Source organism: Zingiber officinale, chromosome 11A, assembly GCF_018446385.1.
Source record: "Zingiber officinale cultivar Zhangliang chromosome 11A, Zo_v1.1, whole genome shotgun sequence".
NCBI lineage: Eukaryota > Viridiplantae > Streptophyta > Magnoliopsida > Zingiberales > Zingiberaceae > Zingiber > Zingiber officinale.
This window is the reverse complement of record NC_056006.1, coordinates 9,456,955-9,470,168: the sequence shown is the minus strand read 5'-3', so window position 1 is coordinate 9,470,168 and position 13,214 is coordinate 9,456,955.

Below are 13,214 nucleotides of genomic sequence, written 5' to 3'. Positions count from 1 at the left end.
GTCAGATTTGCACCATTTTATCGGAGGCGGGTACTTTTGACTTATGTCATTTGATATGCTTAGTAATTAAATTAACATGTTGCATTAATTGTGTTTCTTATCTGTTTTCGGTTAATCGCTACCCAAATCTTACATGCTTGATTGATTGATTGGTTTTGCATCTCAGGTATATTTTACCTGTTTATACATGCTTATAGGGGTAGTGATATGCCATGCTTGACCATGTTCAGGACCTAGGTTTTATACCTTCTGTATACCTTGGGATTGTTTTGGATTCGTTGACCTTTGATGCATTTTTATATATATGTGGATTAGGTCAGGATATTCTTGTGGTTAGTGCCATGCACCATTTGCATGATTGCATGCTGTGCGATAGTCCGCTCCATTATTGTTGAGCACATCGCCAGTTACATGGATCTGCACACACCACCACTCATGGGTTAGTGGTCGATTCAGGCTGAGTGTGTTGCAGCAGGGACTCTGTTAGGCACCGTTGGTCCGCTCATGGGTAGTGTGACACAACGTGTTATCCGGCAGGGATTCCTCCGTGTACCCGGAGTTGAGAGCATTGCGCTCCCCATCTATGATTTGGGGTAGGAGGATAGGTGTACTCGGGCATCCCGTCCATTCGGTCACTCATCGGGAGTAGTGACGACAGAGTGCACGTTTGTCACCCCTACCCACTCGGCCTCACTTTCGTATGAGATGATCGACTGGCGTCGGTGACCAGGAGGCATCATTGGCATCATATGCATGATGCATTTATTGCTTGTGTTTGTGTTTTGCATTTATATGCTGCGTATTGTTTGGATACCTATGTTTGACATGCATCCAGGATTTCCTTATCCCTCGGACTGTTTGACCTTATACTCAGGACTGGTTAGTACAGGAGACTGTACGCATGATTAGTGCTAGGTGTTGTTTCTTTACTTTGCATATCAACTGCACCTGCTGAGTGTTGGACTCACCCGCCTCCATTGTATTGTTGTTATTTTCAGGTTGATGCTGTCAGGAGGGAGTTCCAGTCGCTAGTCCCCACTGCACGTAGTGCTACTCCGCTGCTGGTTTTTGAGTTGTTTCATTTTAGCTTTTCGCTATCAGACTTTATTTTAGTTTTGTTTTGGACTTACATATGGATATTGTATGGAATCTTTCCGTTGAATGGACTTTTAGTATGATTTGGATTTACTCTACTACATGCCTGCCTGGACGGCAGAAGAGGTAAGAAAAATCGGATTTGGGCTTTACGAGTGTAGTTGAGTAGGGTTGATTTCGAGTCAGAGTATTACTATGTTGTTTATTTTATTAACTGCGTGGTTGTGACAGCCAGAGGCTGAATACATATAAAAACTGCGTGGTGATTGATTTTATTTACTGTTATTATTCCAGCCGCCTGTGGCTGAGTATTTAGTGCTTGTAGAAAATTTTGATTGTTCGCCGTACAGGGGAGATGCTGCCGAAATTTTCTCAGACAGGGACTCTTCTGGGGGCGTGACACAATATTTAAACTTAATAAAAATTAATTTAAAACATTGTTTAAATTTAATTAAAAATCATTTTAAACTTAAAACTTATTTTAAAAACTTAATTTAAATTTAATTAAAACTTAATTTAAACTTAATTTAAGCTTAATTTAAAATTAATTTAAAACTAAATTTAAACTTAATTAAAAATTATTTTAAAACATTATTTAAACTTAATTAAAATTAATTTAAAACATAGTTTAAATTTAATTAAAAATCATTTTAAACTTAAAACTTATTTTAAAAACTTAATTTAAATTTAATTAAAACTTAATTTAAACTAAATTTAAGCTTAATTTAAAATTAATTTAAAACTAAATTTAAACTTAATTAAAAATTATTTTAAAACATTATTTAAACTTAATTAAAATTAATTTAAAACATAGTTTAAATTTAATTAAAAATCATTTTAAACTTAAAACTTATTTTAAAAACTTAATTTAAATTTAATTAAAACTTAATTTAAACTTAATTTAAAATTAATTTAAAACATTATTTAAACTTAATTAAAAATTATTTTAAAACATTATTTAAACTTAATTAAAATTAATTTAAAACATTGTTTAAATTTAATTAAAAATCATTTTTAAAACTTATTTTAAAAACTTAATTTAAATTTAATTAAAACTTAATTAAAACTTAATTAAAATTATTTTAAAACATTATTTAAACTTAATTAAAATTATTTTAAAACTTAATTTAATCTTAATTAAGAATTATTTTTTAAAAACTTAATTTAAACTTAATTAAAAATTAATTTAAATTTAATTAAATTTTTTTTAAACTTATTAAAACTAATTAAAAAAAATTAAACTTATACTTATTTTAAAAAATTAATTTAAAACTTTATTTAAACTTATTTAAAAATTAACTTTAAACTTAACGAATTAATCAAAACTTAAATTTGTAAACTTAAAGGAAAACTAAATTCAAAACTAATTGATTAATTAATTAATTAATCAATTAATTCTCTGTAAAATGTATCTTGACATCTCTAAACAAAAACATAAAATACACAAAATAAATTTATTAATAATAAACTTCAAATTAATTAAAATCTAAATTAAAACTTATTAATCTAGTTAAACTTATAACTCTAAAACTTGATCAATTCTTTAACCAAACTTTGGTTTAATCCTACATTGTGTAGGAATCCAAAGCTCTGGATAAATGGATCTTGGACAGTGGCTGCTCTAGACACATGACTGGGGATCAGCACAAATTTACCAACATTGAATTCAAAAATTTAGGGTTCATTGCCTTTGGAAACAATAGCAAGTTAAAGGTAATTGATACAGGTGAAATTCAATTACAGTCAAACATTTCAATTAAAAAGGTTTTACTTGTTGAACATTTTAATTATAATTTACTTAGTATAAGTCAACTTTGTGATTCAGGTTTTAAGGTTCAATTTTTGTCTTCTGAATGCTTAATAAGTTATAATAACTCAACTAATATTTTACTGAAAGGTTTTAGAGATAAAAATATATACTCTATTCATCTACCTAAAACAATATCTAAATGTCTTCTAGCAAACAATGATGACACTTGGTTATGGCATAGAAGATTAGCTCATACTCACCTTAGAAATTTATTAAAATTAAGCACAAATGGTTTAGTTAAAGGTTTGCCAAAATTAGGAAATCCTTTAAATAAATTTTGTAATTCCTGTCAACAAGGTAAACAAATTAAATCAACTCATAAACTTACAAATCAAAATAGAACGAATAACATACTTGAACTAATACATTTGGATTTATTTGATTCTCATGAAATAAAATCTTTTAATGGAAATCTATATTGCTTAGTAATCATTGATGACTACTCTAGATATACCTGGGTAAAATTTTTATCTAATAAAAATGAAACCTTTGAAATTTTTAAGCATTTTTGTAAACAAATAGAAAATGATAGAGATATTAAAATAAAAAGAATAAGAAGTGATAATGGAGGTGAATTCAAAAATCATAATTTTAATAATTTTTGTTTAGAAAATGGTTATCACCATGAGTTTTCATGCCCTAAAACACCACAACAAAATGGCTTAGTAGAACGTAAGAATAGAACCTTACAAGAAGCTGCCCGAACCATGTTAAATGAATACAATACACCAAAATACTTTTGGGCTGAAGCTGTTAACACAGCTTGTTACGTTCAAAATCGAATCATAATTAATAAAAATCAAAATAAAACATCTTATGAAATTTATTTCAACAAAATTCCTAATATAAAATATTTTAAAGTTTTTTGTTGTAATGTTCATCTTTTAAATCTTAAAGATCACTTAGGAAAATTCACTTCAAAAACTAACCTAGGAATTTTTCTAGGGTATTCATCTACAAGTAGGACATATAGAGTTTATAATAAATCTACTTTAAAAATTGAGGAAACGACAAATGTAACATTTAATGAAATTGATAATGTTTCTACTATTCAACCTCATTCAAATGGTAATCAAGAAGACGATGAAGAATTACCCAACCTTAAAGAATCTGAAAATTCAAAATTATTAAAATCTAACCCTCACCATCCAGTCAATCAAATCATAGGAAATCCTGAATTAAGGGTTAAAACAAGATCTGCTTTTAGAAATTTAAGTCAAATAGCATTAATATCTAAAATTGAACCTAAAAATATAAATGATGCATTAATAGAACCTGACTGGGTAATTGCAATGCAAGAAGAATTAAACCAATTTGAACGAAATCAGGTTTGGGACTTAGTACCTCCACCAACAAAAAAATCGGTCATTGATACTAAATGGGTGTTTAGAAACAAATTAGATGATCAAGGTAATATTTTAAGAAATAAAGCTCGTTTAGTAGCGAAAGGGTTTAGTGAAGTCGAAGGACTTGATTACGACGAGACTTATGCCTCGGTGGCTAGACTTGAATCAATTAGAATGTTGCTAGCCTATGCTGCATTTAAAGGGTTCAAGTTGTACCAAATGGATGTTAAATCCGCTTTTCTAAATGACTTTATTAAAGAGGAAGTCTACGTTAGTCAACCACCCGGTTTTGAAGATCTAGAAAATCCAACCTACGTATTTAAACTAAAAAAAAGCTTTATATGGATTAAAACAAGCACCTAGGGCTTGGTATGAACGTCTGTCTAGTTTTCTAAAATCCAAAGGTTTTAAAAAAGGCCAAATTGATCCTACACTTTTTCTTAAAACCTTTAATTCAGACATTTTTATAGCCCAGGTTTATGTAGACGATATTGTTTTTGGTTCAACCCATTCAAAATTTTTAAAAGAATTTGTGACCTTAATGGAAAATGAATTTGAAATGAGTTTAGTTGGTGAATTAAATTACTTTTTAGGTCTCCAAATTAAACAAACTAAGGATGGTAATTATGTACATCAAACTAAGTATACAAAAGAACTTCTTAAAAAATTTGGTATGGAAAACTGTAAAGGGCTTAAAACACCAATGGCAAGTAACCTAACCCTTGATAGTGATGAAAATGGTATACCTGTTGACTTAAAGTATTACAGAAGCATGATAGGGAGTTTACTTTATCTGACTGCAAGCCGACCTGACATTTTATTTGCAGTTAGTATGTGTGCCCAATATCAAACTTGTGCAAAAGAGACTCATCTTTCACTGGTTAAAAGAATTATTAAATATTTAAAAGGCACTATTAATGTAGGAATTTGGTACCCAAGAACCTCACATTTTGACTTAGTCAAATACTCGGATTCGGATTATGCTGGGTGTAAGTTAGATAGAAAGAGTACAAGTGGAGGTTGTCAACTATTAGGTTCATATTTAGTTAGTTGGTTTAGTCGTAAACAACAATGTGTTGCCTTATCTACCACTGAAGTCGAATACATAGCAATGGGTGAATGTGTAGCCCAATTGTTATGGATGTCTCATACTTTAAAAGATTTTAATCTAGATTATAAAAATGTAAAAACCTACATTGATAATATAAGTTCTATAAATCTTACTAAAAATCTAGTACATCACTCTAGAACTAAACATATAGAGGTCAAGCATCACTTCATTAGAGATCATGTGTCTAATGGGAATATCGAACTTAATTATATTGAATTCAAATCTAACTTGGCAGACATTTTTACTAAACCTTTACCAGACACAGAATTTAGTAATCTAAGAAGGCAATTAGGATTATGTTTTGTAGAATAGGTTCCTTGATTATGAAAATTACTATCTAGTCTATTTTTCAAATTTATTTTTGTAAAAATCCCCATTTCAAAATTTTTGTTTTCAAAATTCTTTAAATTTTCTGGAATAGCCTAGGTCTTACCGTAGAATTGCATGATCCTATAGTTCTAGGAGCCAGCATCTCACAAGCACAGTAGGATCCCTTGTTTGAAGACTTAGAATGGGTGAGATGCTTAGGACCTAGCCTAGATTTAAGATGCTTATGTCAGTGCATCGCTATAAATCTGGGCTTTAAATAACATATATTGATCAATTTGAGTTGACTAGTAAGTAAAAACCTTGCTAGTTATAAATGCTCAAATTGACCAACCTGAGTCTATGGCTACTATCCTATGGTAATTAGCATTGTACAAAGGTTGAATATTTCATCATAAGGATCTCTTTTCCTTAGTTTTATTAACCATGCTTGGACTTTTAGGATAAATATCATTTTTAGGGGGAGTTATCTTTACAAAAAATATTTTTATACTTTATTAGTGCTTTCTTTACAAATTTTCTCAACTTAGTAAATTTAATTTTCCAAATTGTTTTCTTCAACATCTTCTTAAAAAAAAAAATTTCTTTAAAATCTTTTTCAAAACATTTTTTATAGTGTAATTTCAAAATTGTTTTAAAAAATATATATATTTTTAACTTAGTAGATATACTTACAAAATACTTTAGTAAAATTATTTTTCCTTAAAAAATATTTTTCAATTAATCTTTTTTCAAAATTTATAACTTAGTAAAAATATTTTCATTAGACTTTTTACCTTAGTAAAATTATTTTACCTTAGTAAATTTTTGAATGGTTATCTTTACTAAGAGTTTTCTTTTTTAATTATTCTAACATTTAGTTTTCTAAATTTTTGTTTGTTCTGTCTTCCCCTATTTTTGATGTGTGTCAAAGGGGGAGAGATAGTGTATTTAGAGGGAGAGGTTTATTTCAGGGGGAGAAATAAGAATTGAAATTTCTTGTTTACTTTTTGCATATTATTAATTTAACTTTGAATCGTGGTTGCCAAACATCAAAAAGGGGGAGATTGTTGGTGCAAGCTGCACCAGAATCAAACCTAAGTTTTGATGTTGTCAAAGGTTCAAGTTAAGTCTTGTTGTGATCTAACAAGTTTACTGAGTGTGCAGAATGTTTACTCAATCGGGAAAGACCTAGTTGGAGGCTAGGAAGGAGAAATCTTAGCAGATCGTGGAACCCAGGTGAAAGTCCAAGAAGGTCGAGGGGAGACGAAGCTTGGCAGTGTGATCGAGAGGTCTGAAGGACCGAAGATCAAAGGAAAAGTCCTGGGGAGCCAATCAAGGCTGAGTGAGAAGTCCAAACTAGATCTGGAGGATCAAAGTTTGGCAGGTAGGTTGAGGTAAGCAAACTGGAGGAGCGACAGTGAGGTCGGGTTCCCGGAGGGAACAACCTTAGGTCACTGATCCAACTGAAGAAACCGGGAAGGTTTCCAAGTTGAGATCAAGAACAGTTCTACTGTTCTTTTATTACTCATGCATTATTATACTGTTATGCTAACATCTGTGTTGCAGGGTGTTTTTTGTTCTAACACTGTTTTGCAGGTCTAGGCGGATCGGTCGACCGAACCAGAGGACCGGTCGACCGAACCAAGTAAGATCAGCACAGAAGTCAGCCCAGATCAGAACTGAGTCAGAGTCCGGTCAAAGCTTGATCGGTCGACCGAAAAGTAAGATCGGTCGACCGAACCTGTTGACTCAGCAAGCCAGTTCATCAGCACCGAATCAGCAAGCAAAGGAAAGAAGGGCTGATCGGTCGACCGAACAAGAGGATCGGTCGACCGATCCAATCAACATTTAATCAGCATTAAAGGGTGATCTCGGCAGATTTCAGCGAACAAGGAAAAACCATTGAAGGCAAATTAAAGCACAATTACGAGCCAGCGTCAGATTGCCAGCTGGAGGTGATCGAAGCTGGTTTGGTCGACCGAACAGGGGATCGGTCGACCGAACCCTCAGTACTCCTATAAAACCAGGCTCAAAGACAGAGGCGGCAACAACTTTTCTGATCAACTCTTTTGCTCGTTTGCATTCTGTCCACGCTACAAGTCTTCATCAAATTTGCAAGCGACTTCATCCGATTGCCGACCGAGCTACGACTTAAATTCTGCAATTGTCGGTATAGCTTTATTTTTGTACTGCACTTTAATTCTGTAAGATAGTAGAAGTGTTACTATCTTACATATCTGTACTTGTACGATTCACTTCTTTCCGAGGAGTTCGGAAAGAAGGATTATAATGTTTTGCCCATCGGTGCGGTCAAGGACTGCGGGCCTTCGAGTAGGAGTCGAGCTAGGCTCCGAACAAAGTAAACGATTGTGTCTCCTTTCTTATTTTTCGCTGCACGATTCTGACTTAAAAAGAAAAGAATAGTTTTTAAAAAGAAGCGATATTCACCCCCCCCCCTCTATCGCGCTACTCGATCCTATCAGTTTGTAGTCCTACTCTAGCCTAAGCGACAACGTAGGAACAAACAAGTTGGAAGATAAAACAAGGAAGCGAACGGTGCAGCATGAGGGAGTAACATCGATTAAAAAGGCTCGTCGAATGGGTGACCATTTATTAACACTTGCATAGTTTTTACAAGACCAGAAGGATAGTACAAAAAAGGGGGGCTAGCGTCATGGGATGTTGGCTCACTCAAGGTAGTCCAACACATCATCAAGTAGCGACTCGGCCAGCTAGTCCCGATTGATGACCTTGTTGGCCAGAGCGGAAGGAATATAGCCACCCTTCTTCAGCTGGTCAAGCATCCCATCGATGGCTAGGTTGAAGAGTTGAAGCACCCGGTCGGTGAGCCGGTCGTTGAAGGGGTTCGATCGGAGGTAGTCCCACTTCATTGCCTCGAATCAGCTTGACTTAGCACCATGATAAACTTCAAGTGCTAATCGGGAGGTCACAAGTTCGGCCTTCAGGGCCGCCAGCTCAGCGTCCTTGGCGGCCAACCGATCCTGCACTGTCGCTTTCTCAGCCAATCAACCCTCCCGTTCAGACTTCAGGGTGGCCTCCACCTCCTTAAAGTTCTAAGCCAATACCTGAAACTCTTTGTTCTTGATTTCCAGATCTTCAATAGCTTGGAGCTTCCTGGTGTTGGCTGAGTGGATCTTCGCTTCGAAGGAGGTGGCCTATTTGTTGAGCCTCGCTAGCTGCGTTGTCTGCTCGACACTCTTCCCCTTCTTTGAATCTAGCAGTTTGGAGCTCCACTGCAGGTCGGCCCTTAATTGGGTTGCTTTCCCGCTCATCTACTCCAAGCGAGCCTGTGAAGCAGACTATTGGCCACTCAGAGCATGCAATTGCTGGACTTCGTGCTCCAAATAGGCGAGCTTATGGTACATGGCCAGACTCTCTACCCATAACTGCAACAATAGGAAAATGGTAAGCACTAAACGGATAAAAAATAAATACAAAAGTAGCGTACATACCTCAGTGGACATCTGGGTGTGACTGTTGATGAGCTCTCCCGGAGAGATGACCGCCACACAGGCTCGGACATCGGCCCATATCTGTGCGAGCTGTTGGTGCAACATCCCTCAGGTCAAGGTTGACCTGGTTGACCAAGCTTGAGTCTTGGTTTGGGTTTCGATGTTTGACAATGCAAGGTTGATTGAAGAAGAGTCAAGTAGGTCAAGGATGACCGGATACTTGACTGGGAAGTCCTAGTGAGTGAAGCTAGGCAGGAGGAAAATCCTGGTGAGTGAAGCCAGGTGAAAGACCTAGTGAGTGAAGCTAGGCAATTGGGAAGTCCTAGTGAGTGAAGCTAGGCAGGAGGAAAATCCTGGTGAGTGAAGCCAGGTGAAAGACCTAGTGAGTGAAGCTAGGCAATTGGAAAAGTCCTGGTGAGTGAAGCCAGGCAAGAGAAATCCAGATGGGTCAAGGTTGATCAGACATCTGGTGAGAGTCCAAGTAGGTCAAAGGGATTGACCGGATACTTGGCACGAGAAAGAAAAGTCCAAGTAGGTCAGAGGGACTGACCGGATACTTGGCAAGAAGAGAAAAGTCCAAGTGGGTCAAAGGGATTGACCAGACACTTGGTGAGAGAGTCCTAGTTGGTCAAGGGTGACCGGATGCTAGGTCTTATGTACCAACAAGTCATGGTTGACTAGATGTTGGTTTAGGGGGCTTTGGACTTGGTTTTGGGCAAAAACCAAGTTTGGATTGATCCGTGGATTGATCCAGCAGGTTTGGATTGATCCGTGGATTGATCCAGCAGGTTTGGATTGATCCGTGGATTGATCCAGCAGGTTTGGATCGATCCATGGATCGATCCGGACTCCGGATCGATCGGTGGATCGATCCAACTATTGGATCGATCCGCCGATCGATCCGGTGAGTCCTCGCGAATGGTCGGATCGATCCGTGGATCGATCAGAGGTCCCAATCGATCGATGGATCGATTGGGACGCCGCTGGTTTGGCCGGATCGATCCGTGGATCGATCGAGGATTCCGAGAGCGCTCCGGATCGATCCGTGGATCGATCCAAAGCCTCCCGATCGATTGGGAGCAATCCAATCGATTGGGATTCGACCGTTGGCGTCGTTTATAGCTGTTGGCGTGCGATTCTTTCAGCAGACCTTCACCGATTCATTCCAGATTCATCACAGCTCCTCCCCAGCACTCTCTAAGCTCCTCACCGCCAGTTCTTGAAGGTTCTTGGAGGTTCATCCAAGTCAAGAGGCGAGTTGCAACGAGAAGAAGAAGAAGCTAGGGTTTTTACTGCATCTCTTGTAAGCTTTTGCTTATTCTTTACTACCCTTTCTTCTACTTGTATTGAGAGTCTTGTAGGGCTTCTCCGCCTTCGGTAGTTACCGAAAAGGAGTGTTTTCATAGTGGAGGGTGCGTGCGTGGTGTGGATCCTTGGACTAGTCACCTCTTGTGAGGTGGATACCAAGTAAACCAACCGTGTTAGCGTTGTGTGATTTGTTTCTGTATTTTCCGCTGCACATCTTAGAAGAAACAAGCAACGTCGAGCAACGAGCGAACGCGACGAGCTATTCACCCCCCCTCTAGCTACTTTTGGTCCTAACAAGTGGTATCAGAGCGAGGCCGCTCTTCACCGGAATCATCGCCGGAAGGGTCAAGCATAACAAGAAGAGCTAGAGGGTGAAGAAGTTGAAGCAAAATTGTCAAAGTCAAAGGAATTCAAGAAGCTCAACTTCAAGATGCAATTCCAAGATGGACTTGGATTTGATACAAGGGTGGCTCCACCATACACATCCACAAGCTTCGATTCTTGGAGATCAAGAATTGAAAATTTCTTGATGATGGAGATAGAGCAATGGTTTGCTCTAATGGAAGGTTTTAAGGCTCCAAGGAATTCAAAGGGCAAAGTTCTCAAAAGGAGCAAGTGGAGCCAAGAACAAATCCAAAGATGTGAGGCCAATGACAAAGTGACCAAGCTTTTGGTCAATCTATTGCCGAGCAACATCTTGGAGGAAATTGGAGAAGTTGAAGATGCCAAAGAGCTATGGAGCAAATTGGAAAAGGCTCATGAGATCCCCTCCACTGTACCTAACCAAGAAGAATCCAAAGAGGGTGACTCATTGGAGCAAGATCAAGAGGAGGACTCCGAAGTTGAGAGATGCTCAACTTCCGAAGAAGAGGAAATCCAAGAAGCTTCAGTCTCAAGGGAGTATAATCAAAAGAGCAAGGAAGGAGCATATTCCTTGTTTCATGTACAAGAGGATGAAGAAGAAGGTGAAGCCTCCACCTCTAGGATTGAGGGGGAGCAACTCTTGGTGACACCGGATCATGAAGAAGGAGAATCCTCCACATCCGGGTCAAGAGAAGAAGAGGATGAAGAAGCTTCCACCTCCACAAGTCAAGATAAATCAATTGGAGGGAAATTGATTTCGGATCAAGAGGAAGCCTCTACATTCATATCAAATGGAGGAGCAAGTGCCACCCCTACACAAGAAGGTATAAATAGTTCAATTAATAATAAGAATCATATTATATGTTTTGAATGTAGGGAACATGGGCACTACAAAAGCAAGTGCCCTAAATTGGCCAAGAAGAAGGGCCAAGTGGCACCTAAGGGCAAGGAGAAGTCAAAGGAGACCATCCCCGGAACAAAGAAGAGCAAGGAGCACATTGTGTGCTTCTCTTGCAATCAAAAGGGGCATTACAGAAGGGGGAAGAAGATGGTCAAGGCTCAAGGAGGAAGCTCAAGTCAAGGGGGAGCCTCTAAGGTAAAAAGGAAGGTAACTTTTATTGAGTCTACCCCTTTACATTATGGTAAAAAGCATGCTAGTTCTAACTTATATCATTTTAATGCTATTTACCATAAGAATAGAGAGCATGATAAAATTAAGGAAAATAATGTAGCTTACCATGCTAAAACTACCACACCTAGGATTAGGAAGGTAGATAAAAATCTAGGCAATCATACTAAGGACCTTAGCAACAAGCCTAGAAATAAAAATGCTCATAAATTTAATGGAAAACCAAAAACTAAGGACTTAGTGATAGAAAATCAAGTCTTGAGGTCAAGGCTTGATAAAATGGAAAAGACCCTAAAAAGGATGGAAAATATCCTAAAAGGGCAAAATGAGCATAGCCTAGGTCTAGGAGCACAAAGGTCATCTAATGGCCATAGGGGTTTGGGATACAAACCAAAGGCTAAGAAGGATGTAATCTCTTACCATAGGGTTCCATATAGTTATGGAACCAACCCTAGGTCTAGTGGTCAAGCCAAAAATACAAGGGAAGTTATCCCTAAGAGTATTTTTGCAACAAATGTGACTAAGACTTCTAAGAAGTCTAAGAAAGTCACAAAGAAGGTTACAAGGGAAGCAATCCCTAGAGTTGACCTAGAAAAAGTGACCAAGACTTCTAAGAAGCCAAACAAGGTCACTAAGAAGGTATCTAGGGAAGTTATCCCTAGTGAATACCTAGAGCATCCAAGGAGCACCAATAGGTGTTGGGTTCCTAGGAGCATCTTCTCTACCCCATAGATGGGTTAGAGAGTGTCAACTCCGATTAGAAGGGTAGTTAACCCAACTTTGAGGAAATTGACACTCAAGGAGCATTTTCAAGGTTTTTGTTAACCTTTGAAAATGAAATGGAATTATTATTTACTCCTTGAAAGAGTAAAATGTGTCTAATGGTGGAAAATTGATTTTATCTTAAAAAGGCATAAATTGGGAAAACCTAGAGAAATACCAAGTTGGGATTTTGGTATTCTCTTAGAAATTTTAAGGCACTCCGGGCCTTGATTTATGTGATTACTCTTGAGGAAAAATGGAATATGCCAACATTTGAGGATAAGCTTAATTTCAATTGACATAAATTAATCAAGAGAATTAGAAATGCCCATTTAGGTTTTGGCACTCTCTTGAAGCACTTTGGGTAATCTAGGGTTTAAGTTTTAGGATTAGCTAAGATTAACGATACTTAGATAGGTAATCTAGGTATATTTTACTTATGCTAAACCTTGCCATGATTGTTTGCTCATAATATGCCATGACATCATATTTTATCTTATTTGTATTT